Below are 14,114 nucleotides of genomic sequence, written 5' to 3'. Positions count from 1 at the left end.
GACGCAAACTTACTTTATATATATATATATATATATATATATATATATATATATATATATATATATATATGTGTGTGTGTGTGTGTGTATGTGCGTGTGTGTGTATTTATTTATATACATTATATATATGTATGTATGTATGTATGTATGTATGTGTATATATATGTACATACAAGTACTATATATATATATATATATATATATATATATATATAAATTTTACATTTATATATATATACATGTATATATATAGATAGATATAGACATATACATATGAATATATATCACAACCACACGGATTTCAATTAATGTGAATATCACCCACGAATGGCATTTAATACCGAATTCCAAGTGGATATATATTCCCAAGATAGAATTCGGTATTAAATGCCATTCGTGGGTGATATTTACACACACACACACACACACACACATATATATATATATATATATATATATATATATATATATATATATATATATATATATATATTTGTGTGTGTCTGTATAAATGCTGAATATATATTTGTAAAATGGGGTTTAGACGATAATAGGAAAACATTACAAATAAGTGATGTGTGAAAGAAAACTATTAGATGAAGAGAGGGAAGACTACGGATGCATGGAATGGTGCGACTCAACATTCTAAGGTTGCAGAGACTGGAATCGGTGCCAAGTCTTCCACTACTTAAGACTACGACTGCAGGAACCATCCTTCAGGGAAATGACTCTCTCTCTCTCTCTCTCTCTCTCTCTCTCTCTCTCTCCTCTCTCTCTCTCTCTCTCTCTGTTTTATTCACCAGACAAGAACAGAATAATCTTGTAAATAGTTGAATGTTATCTCTCTCTCTCTCTCTCTCTCTCTCTCTCTCTCTCTCTCTCTCTCTCTCTCTCTCTGTTTTATTCACCAGACCAGAACAGGGTAATCATGTACATTTGAAAATTCTATGTATTTAAGGTCTCAGATATAGCTTTACTGTAAAAATGCTTAATTTGTTTTCATTTTAAACTGATCTGTCCAAAAGGGGAACTGTAATATGATAAAAAAAGGGATATTTTTCATATTAAGTGTTTATGAGAAGATTGAATTATAAAAAAAAAAAAAAAAAAAAAAACTTTTTACAGGAAGCAATAAAATTATTTTTTAAGTTCAAAATAGGTATTTTGAAATAGCAAAACAAATGACCCAAGTTTTTTCAAAGGGGGAAAATATGTAACCAGGTTTTAAATATTCTTAGTGCAGACAATGGCAGTACTCCATGAGTTATCAAAAGCGATACGGGGATTTAAGATAAAGCCACTTTCAAATTTTGCCTTGCTTGGCAATACGCAGTATATCAAAGCACAACAAAGCACTTGGGTATGTGACATTTGACTTTGCAGAGACCTAACAGTACGCTTCTTTGAAAGGCTGGAATTATCTCTGAAATGTTGGAATTATATCTAAAAGGTTGGAATTGTCTCATGAAGAGTTGTATTTATCTCTGAAAGATTGTAATTATCCCTGAATGGTTGGAATAATCTTTAAAAGGGTGAAATTATCTCTAAAAGTTTGGAATTGTCTCTGAAAGGTTGGAATGATCTCTGAAAGGTTGGAATTGTTCCTAAAAGGTTGGAATTGTTCCTAAAAGGTTGAAACTATCTCTGAAAGGTTGGAACTATCTCTGAAATGTTTGAATTATCTCTGAAATGTTTGAATTATCTCTGAAAGGTGGGAATTATCTCTGAAATGTTGAAATTATCTCTGAAAGGTTGGAATTATCTTTGAAATGTTGAATGAAATGTTGAAATTATCTATGAAAGGTTGAAATTATCTCTGAAATGTTGAAATTATCTCTGAAATGTAGGAATTACTTCCGAAAGGTTGGAATTATCTATGAAACGTTGCAATGATCTCTGAAAAGTTTGAATGATTTATCTCGTACGAATTTATATGAAAAAAAGGCAAGTGCAGTCACAGAACTTGACAGTGCGATGAGAGAGCTAAAAAAAGTATTTTGTAAATTGTTCAGTTGGTAATGACGAGGAGTAATATTTATAAATCTTTCCGAGAAGGATTTGGAAAAAGAAAACAGAAAATGGCGAAGAATTGGACAGAGGCGGCAAATGCAGACTTGGGTGGTTGCCATAATCCTCCAGCTATCGTTTCCTTCTACCACCACTCCCCCCCCCCATTTATATCCTCTTGGAGAATTATCCCTCCCGTCTCTCTCTCTCTCTCTCTCTCTCTCTCTCTCTCTCTCTCTCTCTCTCTCTCCTCAAGCCATTTCGAAATGTACTGACTTCTATTTATCAGTTAATGTTTTTTACTCCAATTACCATTCTCTCTCTCTCTCTCTCTCTCTCTCTCTCTCTCTCTCTCTCTCTCTCTCTCTCTCACACACTAACTATATCTCTGCAGGATCTCTCTACCTTGAACACAGATTGTGTCTGATCTCTCTCTCTCTCTCTCTCTCTCTCTCTCTCTCTCTCTCTCAGTATATCTCCTTAGGATCTCTATCTACCTTGAACACAGATTGTGTCTGATCTCTCTCTCTCTCTCTCTCTCTCTCTCTTTCTCTTTCAGTATATCTCCTTAGGATCTCTCTATCTACCTTGAACACAGATTGTTTCCGATTTCTCTCTCTCTCTCTCTCTCTCTCTCTCTCTCTCTCACTAAGTATATCTCCTCAGGATCTCTTCCCAATTACTACGCCCCTCTATTACCCAACCGCCCCCCCTCCCCCTCTTCCAGGCCTTCCCCCCCCTTATCCCATCAGTGAAGAAAATCTATATCTTTCCTCAAACTTTCTTCTTTTGTTTTTGTCGTCGTGGAAAATGTCGTCTTTGCCGCCTGCTGCTATTTTGGGCCATTATCGCTTCCCTGTCGTCAGTCGCTTCAAGTTGTAGTCATAAATACACTTTCTGGAAAGGTGGGTTTTGTCACTTTCATTTTTGGGGGGTCCTTCCTTTACTTTCCCGAATCTCTCTCTCTCTCTCTCTCTCTCTCTCTCTCTCTCTCTCTCTCTCTCTCTCTCTCTCTCACACTCAAGCCATTGCGAAAGTGACTGACTTCTATTCAGCAGTATAAAGTATTCTTAAATCTAATTTTCATTCTATAATCTCTCTCTCTCTCTCTCTCTCTCTCTCTCTCTCTCTCTCTCTCTCTCTCTCTCTCTCTCTCAAACCGTTTCGAAAGTGACTAGCTTATATTCATCAGTAAAATGTATCTCTCTCTCTCTCTCTCTCTCTCTCTCATTGGAAATCGACCCAAATTCTACATAAACATATTTTTAACAACCTATATTGTCGGACGGTTGGCACCTTCTCAAGGTGGACATTGCTATTAATACCATAAAACTTCATTGTCTTTTTTTAATATCTCTCTCTCTCTCTCTCTCTCCTCTCTCTCTCTCTCTCTCTCTCTCTCTCTCTCTCTCTCTCTCTCTCTCTCGTTAATTTTTTTACCATCATCGATAACCGTGACGAACTTCATGAAGTTTTCTATTAATTTTACCTATAATTTTTTCCTCCCATCTTATTTCATTATAAGTATTCGAATGCGGCAAAACATTTTTCATAGTCGTAGTATGACTTAAAGTTTTATTTTTTTTTATTAAGAAATATACATTTACAATTCCTAAAATTTATAATATTGTATATACTTCGTTATATATTTACTTGAATAAATTTTTTATTCAACATATATTTACAATTGCTTAATGTTGTGAGGGTTTAATACAAGATATTTTTCATTTTAGATATTCAGTTCCAAACTGACATCCTCGATGAACTTTCACTGGATATCTGTAGTATTTTTGAGGATTGTAGAAATTGTATTTTTCCCTCTGTTTTAAAGATCCGTTAGAACTAAGACTGGGGTTCCAGTCCCATCTCAAACTCGTTAGTTTCTTTGGTCGGTGCAACCTCTCCATCCTTGTGAGCTAAGGAGGGGGGTGGGGGAGCCTTATAGGTCTATCTGCCGAGCCATAAGCAGTCATTGCCTTGCCCTCTTTGGTCCTAGCCTGGATGGAGAGGACACTTGGGTGCGGATCATATGTATATTTGGTCAGTCTCTAGGACATTGTCCTGCTCGATATTGCAGTGTCACTGTCCCTTGCCTCTGCCATTCATGGGCGACCTTTAATTGAACATGCGAAATATTTCAGGTTTTATGAGTTTCATTGAATCTTTCGTATTTATTTTTTCCCGCAAGCACTTTCTTTATTTTTAAATATTTATCATTTAAATCATATTCGTAATCAGTTATCATGCTTTTAGTGTTCGTCTTATTATCTACTTCCTTAAAACACTATGATTTTTATTGCCTCGTGTAATTGCGAAACTAAATTATTCGTAGACGTTCTCTGGTGCAAAAGATTCATGTATCTCTCCTATGTGATAAAAAGCAACGTTTTTTGGATCTCTCTCTCTCTCTCTTCTCTCTCTCTCTCTCTCTCTCTCTCTCTGTATATATATATATATATATATATATATATATATATATACAGTATATATATATATATATATATAGATATATATATACTGTATTTATATATATATATAATATATATATATATATATATATATATATATATATATGTATATATATATGCTATATATATATATGTGAATATATATATATACACACACACACACATATATATTATATATATATATATATATATAGTATATATATATATATATCCTGTCATGCTAAACTGTAGTAACTTGGTGAGATGGGTTACAGTACAGTACACTCGGAAACCACAATCTCCCACAAATTTCCGAAACTGCTGAATTACAGTTAGGAAAGAGGAAGGGGGAGGTGGGAGGGGTTTGAATCTGTATGCGTACGTTTGTTTGCCTTCCTATCGAAATATTTACCCGTTTGTATTGACTGGTCGCCTACACTAATAAACTTGCTTCGAGCAATGATGACAGTGGCTGTTGTGGCACCAATTTGTGGAAATCATTCGATTAGTATTTGATCCAAAGGAGGTTTAGCCTTCGTGGAACCTGGCCAAATTGAATGATGTAGTCGTCTCGCCCCCTGGCCCGATAATATCGTCAGTTCCATCGTTCCCGAGTCCGATAATATCGTCACTTCCTTCCTCCCTAAGTCTGATGATATCGGCACTGCCTCTACAGGGCGGAGATCATTTTGTGCCCTTGTCCTCTTTATCTAATTCTGTTTAGTTTCTTGATCATTTCGTTTCTTTATCTCGCTTTAGTTTTCAAATACATTTTGTTATAGTCTTACTTATTCTATATAGTTTATTATTATTAATTGTTTTGTCTTGAAGCTTTTATCATTAAATACATCGTCCATACCTACTCTACATAGTTGTTATTGTTATTGGTTTGCCTTGAAACTTTCATCATTAAACATAGTTTATGCTGCGTTGCAAAAGCAAGACTATCCTTGAAAACCAATTTAAAACCCGTTGCAAGATTGGAATCGTGAGCGTCATAGGAGAAAGACGGGATTCGAAATAGAAGGCCATGGTGGGAGTACAGAAATAACCTCATTGAAGGGAAAATTCTGCAGCTCCGAGGACTGGTAGTACGTCACACAACTAGAAACAGATACGGGTAGTCCTTCTCGAGTTCAGTCGTAGGACTATACTTTAATGGTTTTTCTGCTACCATGGGGCAAGGCACAAACGGCTCTCCACCAACCTCAGCAGGACTTCTACTCCTTCGACAGCCAATGACTGCACCTTGTTATAAGGAATAGCGCTTCTGCAATGGGAATGAAATCCTGTATCAACACAGTTTAAACATCTAAGTTTTTTTCAGTGGGGAGTATAAGCGGCACAATTAGCCTGCGTTAGGGGTCTAGGCGATGTCAGGCAGGGCAGCCGGTCGGGATGAACTGTCCACCCCAAAAGCCAAAGCAAAGTCCTTCAGAAGAAGGTAAAAGTGTTTACCCCCATACGAATGGGGAAAAAGCACGCTAATAGAAAAAGAAGAAGACAAGCAATAACGGCCCTGAAGAACCGACGTCAATCCCGTTGCAGGATTGGAATCGTAAGCTTCATTGAAGGGAGTGAAGCTCTTGAGATCACTCTTGAAAGTCTATGGAGCCTTGTGAAAAAATCCATGTATTATTTTGAAATTTTCCATTTAAGAAAATCATGGTTTCTATTTATTAATACTTGTTAATTAATTTCCGATTTTTTTTTCTCACCAATTTTTGGTATTTAAGATTTTCCCACCCATAACATCTATATTGAAGTGTAATATATATATATATATATATATATATATATATATATATATATATATATATATATATATATATAATTCCTATATATCTGAGGACTATGAAGCGTGAAATAGGAGATGATGAATGGAGGAGTATTGATTTAAAAGCTCAAGATAGAGATTACTGGCGAAATCTAACTATGCGTCAATAGGCGTAAGAGGGGATATACAGTATATATATATGTATATATATATATATATATATATATATATATATATATATATATATAAAGTTTTTTTTTTCAACTATACCCCTTTCACCTTATGATTCTCTCGAAGTCTTCTAATGCGTCATATACTCATTTATTGTATTCAATTACTTCCATAAAGCTTTAGCATTTCGATTTTCAAGCTCTTAGCTGGAAATTCTCTTATCATTCGATTGTTTGGATTGAATAATTTATATTTTGCAATTGCTTCTCTAGTACGTCAACTATTCATGGTTTATATTTTTATATGGTATTTGAAATCAATTAGGCCTACTTCAGTATGAATCATTAGTTCTTATAAATATCACTACTTTATAAATGATGCCAGTAACCTACTTCGTATACTTGAATCTTCAACTTCATTCTTTTCTTTTATTGTTTTATCTTCGAGTGAAGGACATTTTAAGGACTTGAAAACACGTATGGTCTGTTATTGACAACGATTCCCTCTTTTTGTAGCACTTAAGCACGCACGGTTGTGTTGTAAGTTGAATATAAGGAGGTGTAGCCTTTTCTTTTAATTAAAATCTTTCCTATTCTAGCACCTTTAGATACGAGGAGAGAGAGAGAGAGAGAGAGAGAGAGAGAGAGAGAGAGAGAGAGAGAGAGAGAAAACATTTGAAAATTTACAAGATTATCCTGTTTTTGAGAGAGAGAGAGAGAGAGAGAGAGAGAGAGAGAGAGAGGAGAGAGAGAGAGAGAGAGAGAGAACATTTGAAAATTTACAAGATTATCCTGTTCGAGAGAGAGAGAGAGAGAGAGAGAGAGAGAGAGAGAGAGAGAGAGAGAGAGAGAGAGAGAGAGAGAGAGAGAGAGTTACAAGGATTTTGGATGTCTCAAAGACTTTTTAGGCCATCTTGAACTCAGCTACTGTGTTACTGTTTACTACATCCGCTGGAAGTCTACTGCAAGTATTTGCTATTTTGTATGTAAAGAAATTGCAACATTCATTGGTGTTGCATCTTTTCAGTTCCAGTGTGTATCCGTTACTTCTGGACTGATTTGTCCTAAGCGTGAATATATTGTTGTAATCTACATTAGTTATTCCTTTAAGAATTTTGAATGCCTCTATTAACTGCCCCCTTAGTCGTCGAGTTGGTAGATCAAATAAGTTCAAACGGTCCGTCCTCCGTCTATATGAGAGAGAGAGAGAGAGAGAGAGAGAGAGAGAGAGAGAGAGAGAGAGAGAGAGAGAGAGAGAGAAAATTGTCTTCCCCGAACATCATCTCTGGACATGGGAAGGAAATTTTGTCTTCTAATCTTCAAGACTGGGCGAAGAGTTTGTTAAAATATTTTTGTTTTTCTTGTTCTTTCCAAACCCTTTCCAAAACATGTTACTGATTTAGATTAAACTTTATAAACAAATTTTTGGTTGGTTACTTGATATGAATACAAATGAATTCCATTTATAAAAAGTATAATCCTACAAATTTTGTGAGGAAATAGAAGTACAATTGTTAATATAACATAAATAGAATATTTCTTAATGATTCCATTGGGGATACTTCTAAATAAGAGGGATTATCATTAAAGAACTGTGTTTACATGACAGGGCTATTTTTTGGTAATGGAAAATTTTACCCAACAAAAATGATTATTGCTTGAGATTATCTAAAAATATGATGGAATAAATTCAGATAAATTATGAAAGTATTGGATCATATAAATAATGTAAAAAATGAAAAACCAATAAGAAAATAAAAGTTGTTTTATTCATCGAATGGTTTGAAGAAGCTATGCAATTGACTTAGAATGAAAAAAAATAAATAAAACATAATTTAGTAACTGGTTTGTTGCTTTAATTGGCCAGGACAGGTATTCATTCGTGTTTTATCTAATTAATATTATTATTATTGTTATTATTTTTATTATTATTAATATTATTATCATCATCATCATCATCATCATTATTATTATTATTGTTATTATTATTATTATTATTATTATTATTTTTATCATTAATATTTTTATCATATTATTATTGTTATTATTATTATCATTATTATTATTATTATTGTTATTATTATTACTATTATTATTATTATTAAAAGATGGAGATTTACAATGGCTCAAGCTCGATTCTCATAGAGGTGACCTTAAAAACTTATTAAATTCATACATTTTCTTTATTCCCCAATTTGCTTTCTATAACTTTAAAAGTTAAAGAATTCACCCTCATAGAACCAGACCTTCCAACTTGAATTTACGTAATTTCAATACGGTCATACTACCATGTGCATTGCTATCACGTACTTATTAACCGGATGCCTCTCGAATTAGCAGTGTGTGATTTCAATTCTAAGCCCTTTATCATTCCATATAGCAAATACACCCTTATTCATTTTCTCCTTTATAGCAAACACTTAATACTTCTTTGTTCCGTAACCGAAATACAAACCACGCTATTTACATTGGGTTTACCTTTTAGCGCAGCTGAAATGACGAGCCAATAGTTTTAACGAGGGTTAATTACCCCAGCACTAGTTAGCAGGGGGGGGTGGGGGAAGGGTAGCTTGCTACCCCTCCCCCCTCCACACACCGGTGACTTGCTCCACTTCACTTTTGGCTCGGCGGTGATCAGATGTGTCTGCTCATCGTCCTCGTGACAGCCTTTAATTTTCTGCTTTCTCTTTACAGCGTGTGTGTTGGTTGGAAGTTGACCTTCATTATTATTACTTTACAATGCGTACATGCCCTGGAGTTGCCGGTCGTCCTTGTGGGACTTTCATGTCGGACGTAACTACGGACCCGCACACCCTTTGCCCTCAATGTCGGGGCCGACGGTGTGACCAGGAGAACATGTGCCGTGAGTGCAGGGAGTGGTCTGCCTCCCAGTGGGAGAGATTTGGCCGTCGGCGTAAGAAGAAGTCCAGGAGAGACCGTTCTCCTTCGGGGTTACCCTTGAAGGAGGAAGGTTCTCGGGACTCTTCTTCCGCCGCCCAAACCTCCTCCGAAGCTCCCCCTTGTCCGTCTCCTAAGGAGAGTCGGCCGAGTGGTAGCGCAGGCCCTAGTTCTGTTTCCCGACCTTGGGTGGGGGGAGAGGGCGTCGCCTCCCATAGCGAGGCGGTTCCCCCTCCTCCTCTGGGGGAGGTTATTGATAATGCCTTAACCAATGATGATCTTTTGCAGATTTGGTCGTCCCTGGGGCTTAAGGGCTTGCCCTCCAGGGTCGCCTTTATTGACCTTGTCTCGTTGGGGGCCGCTGTTAAGCAGTCGCCGGCGGTAGCAGAGGTAGACCCTCTGTCTATTGTCGACGTCGTGGTGACAGAGGCCTCCGACATGGCTGGGCAATCCTCCGCAGGTGCTGTTGCGGATGATGGTGCTAAAGGCTCTCCTCCCCCTTCCGTACATCCTTCGAAGGGGGAAGTGAGTCCTTCGGTCTCTGCTGCTGCTCAGCTTCCTTCTGAGGGAAGTGCTTTGACGGAGACTCCCCTTCGGAGGACCGATGGTCCTGACGATCTTCCCCGAGGCCGCCTCCGCCGTAAGGCTCACCGTCCGCTACGCCGCAAGGGCCTTCCTTCCCCTTACAAGGGGGTTAAGAGGCGCCTTTTTGGGTCTTCTTCCTCCGAGGGGGACTCTCCTCGTCAGCCTCAACCTACAGCTCCGTCTTCCTTGGACCTCTCTGCAGACCGTTCACCAACTCCTGCCAGATCTTCGCCTTCTGGAGAACTCATCACCCGACGGGCAACGGTCCCTTCGGGGCTAAGGGATCCTTCCCTTCCACAAGCAGCGCTAGCGCACAGGCGCTCTCCTGCTCGTCAGCGCTCTCCTGCTCGCCAGCGCTTTCCTGCTCGTCGGCGATCTCCTGCTTGTCAAGACTCTCCTGCTCGCCGACGCTCACCTGCTCGTCGGCGCTCTCCTGATGTTCGCCCTCCTCCCCAGCGCTCTCCTGCTCGTCAGCTCTCTTCTGAGCGTCAGCGCTCATTTGAGGACCATCGCCCTGCGGTCTCTGACCATCCTACAGTTCCTGCTGAGCTTCCTGCTCACTATCTGTCTGATCCTGTGGCTACGCAACATCGTTTTGCCCGTGTGTCAAAAGCACATGTTCGCCAACGCGCCAGCGATCTTCCAGTTCCTGCTCGTGAAAGCGCCGTGCCACCTGTCTTCGCCGCGCCACCTGTCCTTTCACAGGACACGCGTCGACCTTCTGCTCGCCAGCGATCTCCTGCTCGCCAGCGATCACCTACACGCCAGCGATCACCTACACGCCAGCGATCACCTGCTCGCCAGCGTTCACCTGCTCGCCAGCGCGCACAGGCAGTTTTAGTATCGCCTATTTACCAGCGTTCTCCCACGCGTCGACGATTGCCTACGCGCCAGCGTTCACCTGCTTACCAGCGTTCACCTACTCGTCAGCGCGCACAGGCGATTTTAGTATCGCCTATTCAACAGCGTTCTACGCGTCAGCAATCACCTGTCTCTCGGCGATCTCCGGACCGCCCGCGTGTGTTACAGCCGGCGCGCCAACGTTCTCCAACGCTTCTGAAGGAACATGGTTCGCCAGCTACTAGCTCGCCATCGCGCGATCGCTCACCTGCGCATGCTGCTCGCCATCGCTCGCCAACGCGTCGCCATGCCACAACGCGCCATCGCCAACCTGAGTGTCAGCGCTCACCAGCTCATCATCGATCGCCTGTGGATCTACATCGCCAGCGGTCTCCTCACCCACGCGGCAGCGCGTTTCCTCGCCGTCGCGCCAACACTTGCGTTCGCCGCCTCGGACACGCGTTCATTCACCTGCCCACCCTCGCGCCCACTCGCCCGCGCGCCCGCGCGATCATCCACCTGCGCGCCCGCGCTCCCGCGCGACCATTCGCCCTCGCGCGATCATCGTTCGTGGCGAATTCCGCAGCCGGTGGTAGCAGCAGGAACGGGTGTTCCTAGACGACGCTCGGGATCGCCTCCACCCAAACACAGGTTGGTAGTGCAGGACGAGGAGAGGTTAGTACATCATTCTTCCCCACCTTCTTTTCAGGCAGGTACCGTGGTGTCCACTCTAAAGGATCGCCCGATCCCTTTCCCTTTAGCGAGGATTTCGGACTCTGTGTCCTTGGAGCAACAGACTTGGTTTGGTCCTCTGGCACGGGCGTTAGTGAGGGTTATGAAACCAGCACTCGCCGACCAGGGTAATAAACCAACGGCTGTCTCTCCTACGCTGAAGAGAACGAGAGGAGTGGACTTCGTGGTGACTTCCCCCGGGGGCGAAGTTGGTTCCCAAGAGGTCGGTCGCGAAGGTCCCTTCTCCTGCACGAGTGCTTTCTCCTTCTCCCGTGGACGAGGCCTTTCCGTCCTCAGGTGAGTCCAGTGGGGCGGTAGTCTTCCCCTCGGCACCAGGGGGGGAGACTTCGCTTCATGCAGGAGAATCGTCTCGTGAGGAAGGGGCCCCTCGAACCTCGTTGTTGGGATCCTGTATCCCTCCCAGGAGGGAATCCAAGGACTCCAAGACCGTCCCTAAATCCTCTGCAAGGATTCGTCAGGAACCCACGACTACCCGGGGGAATGTCCACGTGTCACCCCAGGAGACATAGCTGCCAGCCCGCAGGGAGGAGAACAGCAAGAATCCGAACATGCCTTCTGGCAGGTCCTAAGCCTGATAAGGCAACTTAACGGGCTTATGGATCCAGTCATCGCCCCCCCCGTGAAGGCAAAGACACGATCTTGGATGAAGTGTTTGACGTTCGGAAGGCCCCTAAGACCAGTGCGGCTCTGCCCTGGTCTCGGGGTCTGAAGAGTGCCAGAGCTAGGGCCAACGCTCAGCTCGCACTTCTTGCCTCCTCCAGTCGTTCCACTGCCGGGAACAAGCTCATCCCTCCTCCTCGTCTTTAGCAGAGGAGGTATTTCGAGATCCTGGGTGAGCACAACCTCGCTCTTCCTCTCCATCACTCTGTGGAGGAGCTGGCGAAGGGAGTTCCCCTTGAGAAGCTCTCTGCCCGGCAGGTGTCGTTCTCGGCGAGAAGGTCGCTAAGTGTGCCATGCAGGCCACTTCGTGGCTGGACTTTTGGCTAGGATCTCTGGGCATCCCATTGCGATCGGAGGACTTGTCCAAGGAGACCAATAGGAAGGCACTGGAGACCTTCTTGCTCTCGGGCACCCGCTCCATCGAGTTTTTGGCGCACCAGGTTACCACCCTGTGGGCCAACTCGGTGTTGAAGCGTCGCGATGCTGTGTCCGAGAGATTCCATCCGAAGGTCCCCGCCGTGGATGTGTGTAGGCTCCGACATGCTTCCCTTCTGGGGGAGAACCTGTTTGAGCCTCAAGACATGGAGCGAACGGTTGAGAGGTGGAGGAAATCCAGCACGGACTCCCTCCTCCATAGGGCCCTTACAACTCGGCCCTATAAGCCTCCAATCCCGCCACAACAGCAGCAACAGCCTCGTAAGGCTCCCAAGCAGGCACCGGCAGTTAAGAAGGTGGTGTCTAAGCCCCAGCCCTTTCCAGCCAAGGTCAAGAGGGGCGGTAAGTCCTCCAGGGGAGGCAAGACTCCTAGGGGTGGCGGCCACGGCCGCAAGCCCTAAGGGTGGCAGTCCCCCTGCGTGTCCACCTGTGGGGGGATGCCTTCAGCGTTGCGTCCGCGGGTGGCAGCAACACGGGGCCGATGCTTGGACGGTCTCAGTGATCGGCCAAGGCTATCGCATCCCGTTCACAACATCTCAACCTCTCCTGACAACGAATCCAGTGTCGTTGAGCTCCTATGCCACGGGATCGGCAAAGGGGCTGGCCCTTCAGGCCGAAGTCGAGACCATGCTCGAGAAGGGTGCTCTCCAGGAGGTCGTGGACGGCTCCCCAGTCTTCTTCAGTCGACTCTTTCTTGTAGAGAGGGCTACTGGAGGCTGGAGACCCGTCATCGATCTCTCAGCTCTGAACAGGTTTGTCAAGCAAACCCGGTTCAGCATGGAGACAGCAGACACGGTCAGACTTGCGGTGAGACCACAAGACTTCATGTGCACACTGGATCTAAAGGACGCGTACTTCCAGATCCCAATCCATCCGTCTTCCAGGAAGTACCTGAGATTTTGCCTAGACAACAAGATCTACCAGTTCAAGGTGCTGTGTTTTGGTCTCTCCACAGCTCCTCAGGTGTTCACCAGAGTGTTCACCCTGATTTTATCTTGGGCGCACAGGAACGGCATTCGTCTCCTTCGTTATCTGGACGATTGTCTGATCCTAGCAGACTCGGAGTCGACCCTTCTTCTGCTCCGAGACAGGCTTCTGAATCTTTGCCAGGATCTGGGGATCGTGGTAAACCTCGAGAAGTCCTCTCTGCAGCCGTCCCAACGACTGGTTTATCTAGGCATGCTAATAGACACCAATCTCCACAAAGCCTTTCCATCAGAAGACCGGATAGCAAGACTGAGGAGGGTGGCGGAACCCTTCCTCAGGCGAAAAGAACTCCCCGCCCAATCGTGGTTGCGTCTCTTAGGTCACCTATCCTCCCTGGCCCGTGTGGTTCCAAACAGCCGCCTCAGGATGAGATCCCTTCAATGGCGGCTCAAGTCCCGGTGGAATCAAGGATCCGATTCCCCGGACATTCTGATCCCAATGGGGTCTCTGGAACAGACGGACTTGCGGTGGTGGCTGGTCGACGAGAACCTGCGGAAGGGAGTGAGTCTTCTCGTCCTCCCCCCGGAATTGACTCTGTTTTCGGACGCGTCAAAA

This window comes from Palaemon carinicauda, chromosome 26 (assembly GCF_036898095.1).
Source record: "Palaemon carinicauda isolate YSFRI2023 chromosome 26, ASM3689809v2, whole genome shotgun sequence".
NCBI classification, from domain to species: Eukaryota; Metazoa; Arthropoda; class Malacostraca; order Decapoda; family Palaemonidae; genus Palaemon; species Palaemon carinicauda.
Note: the sequence above shows the minus strand (reverse complement) of the source record.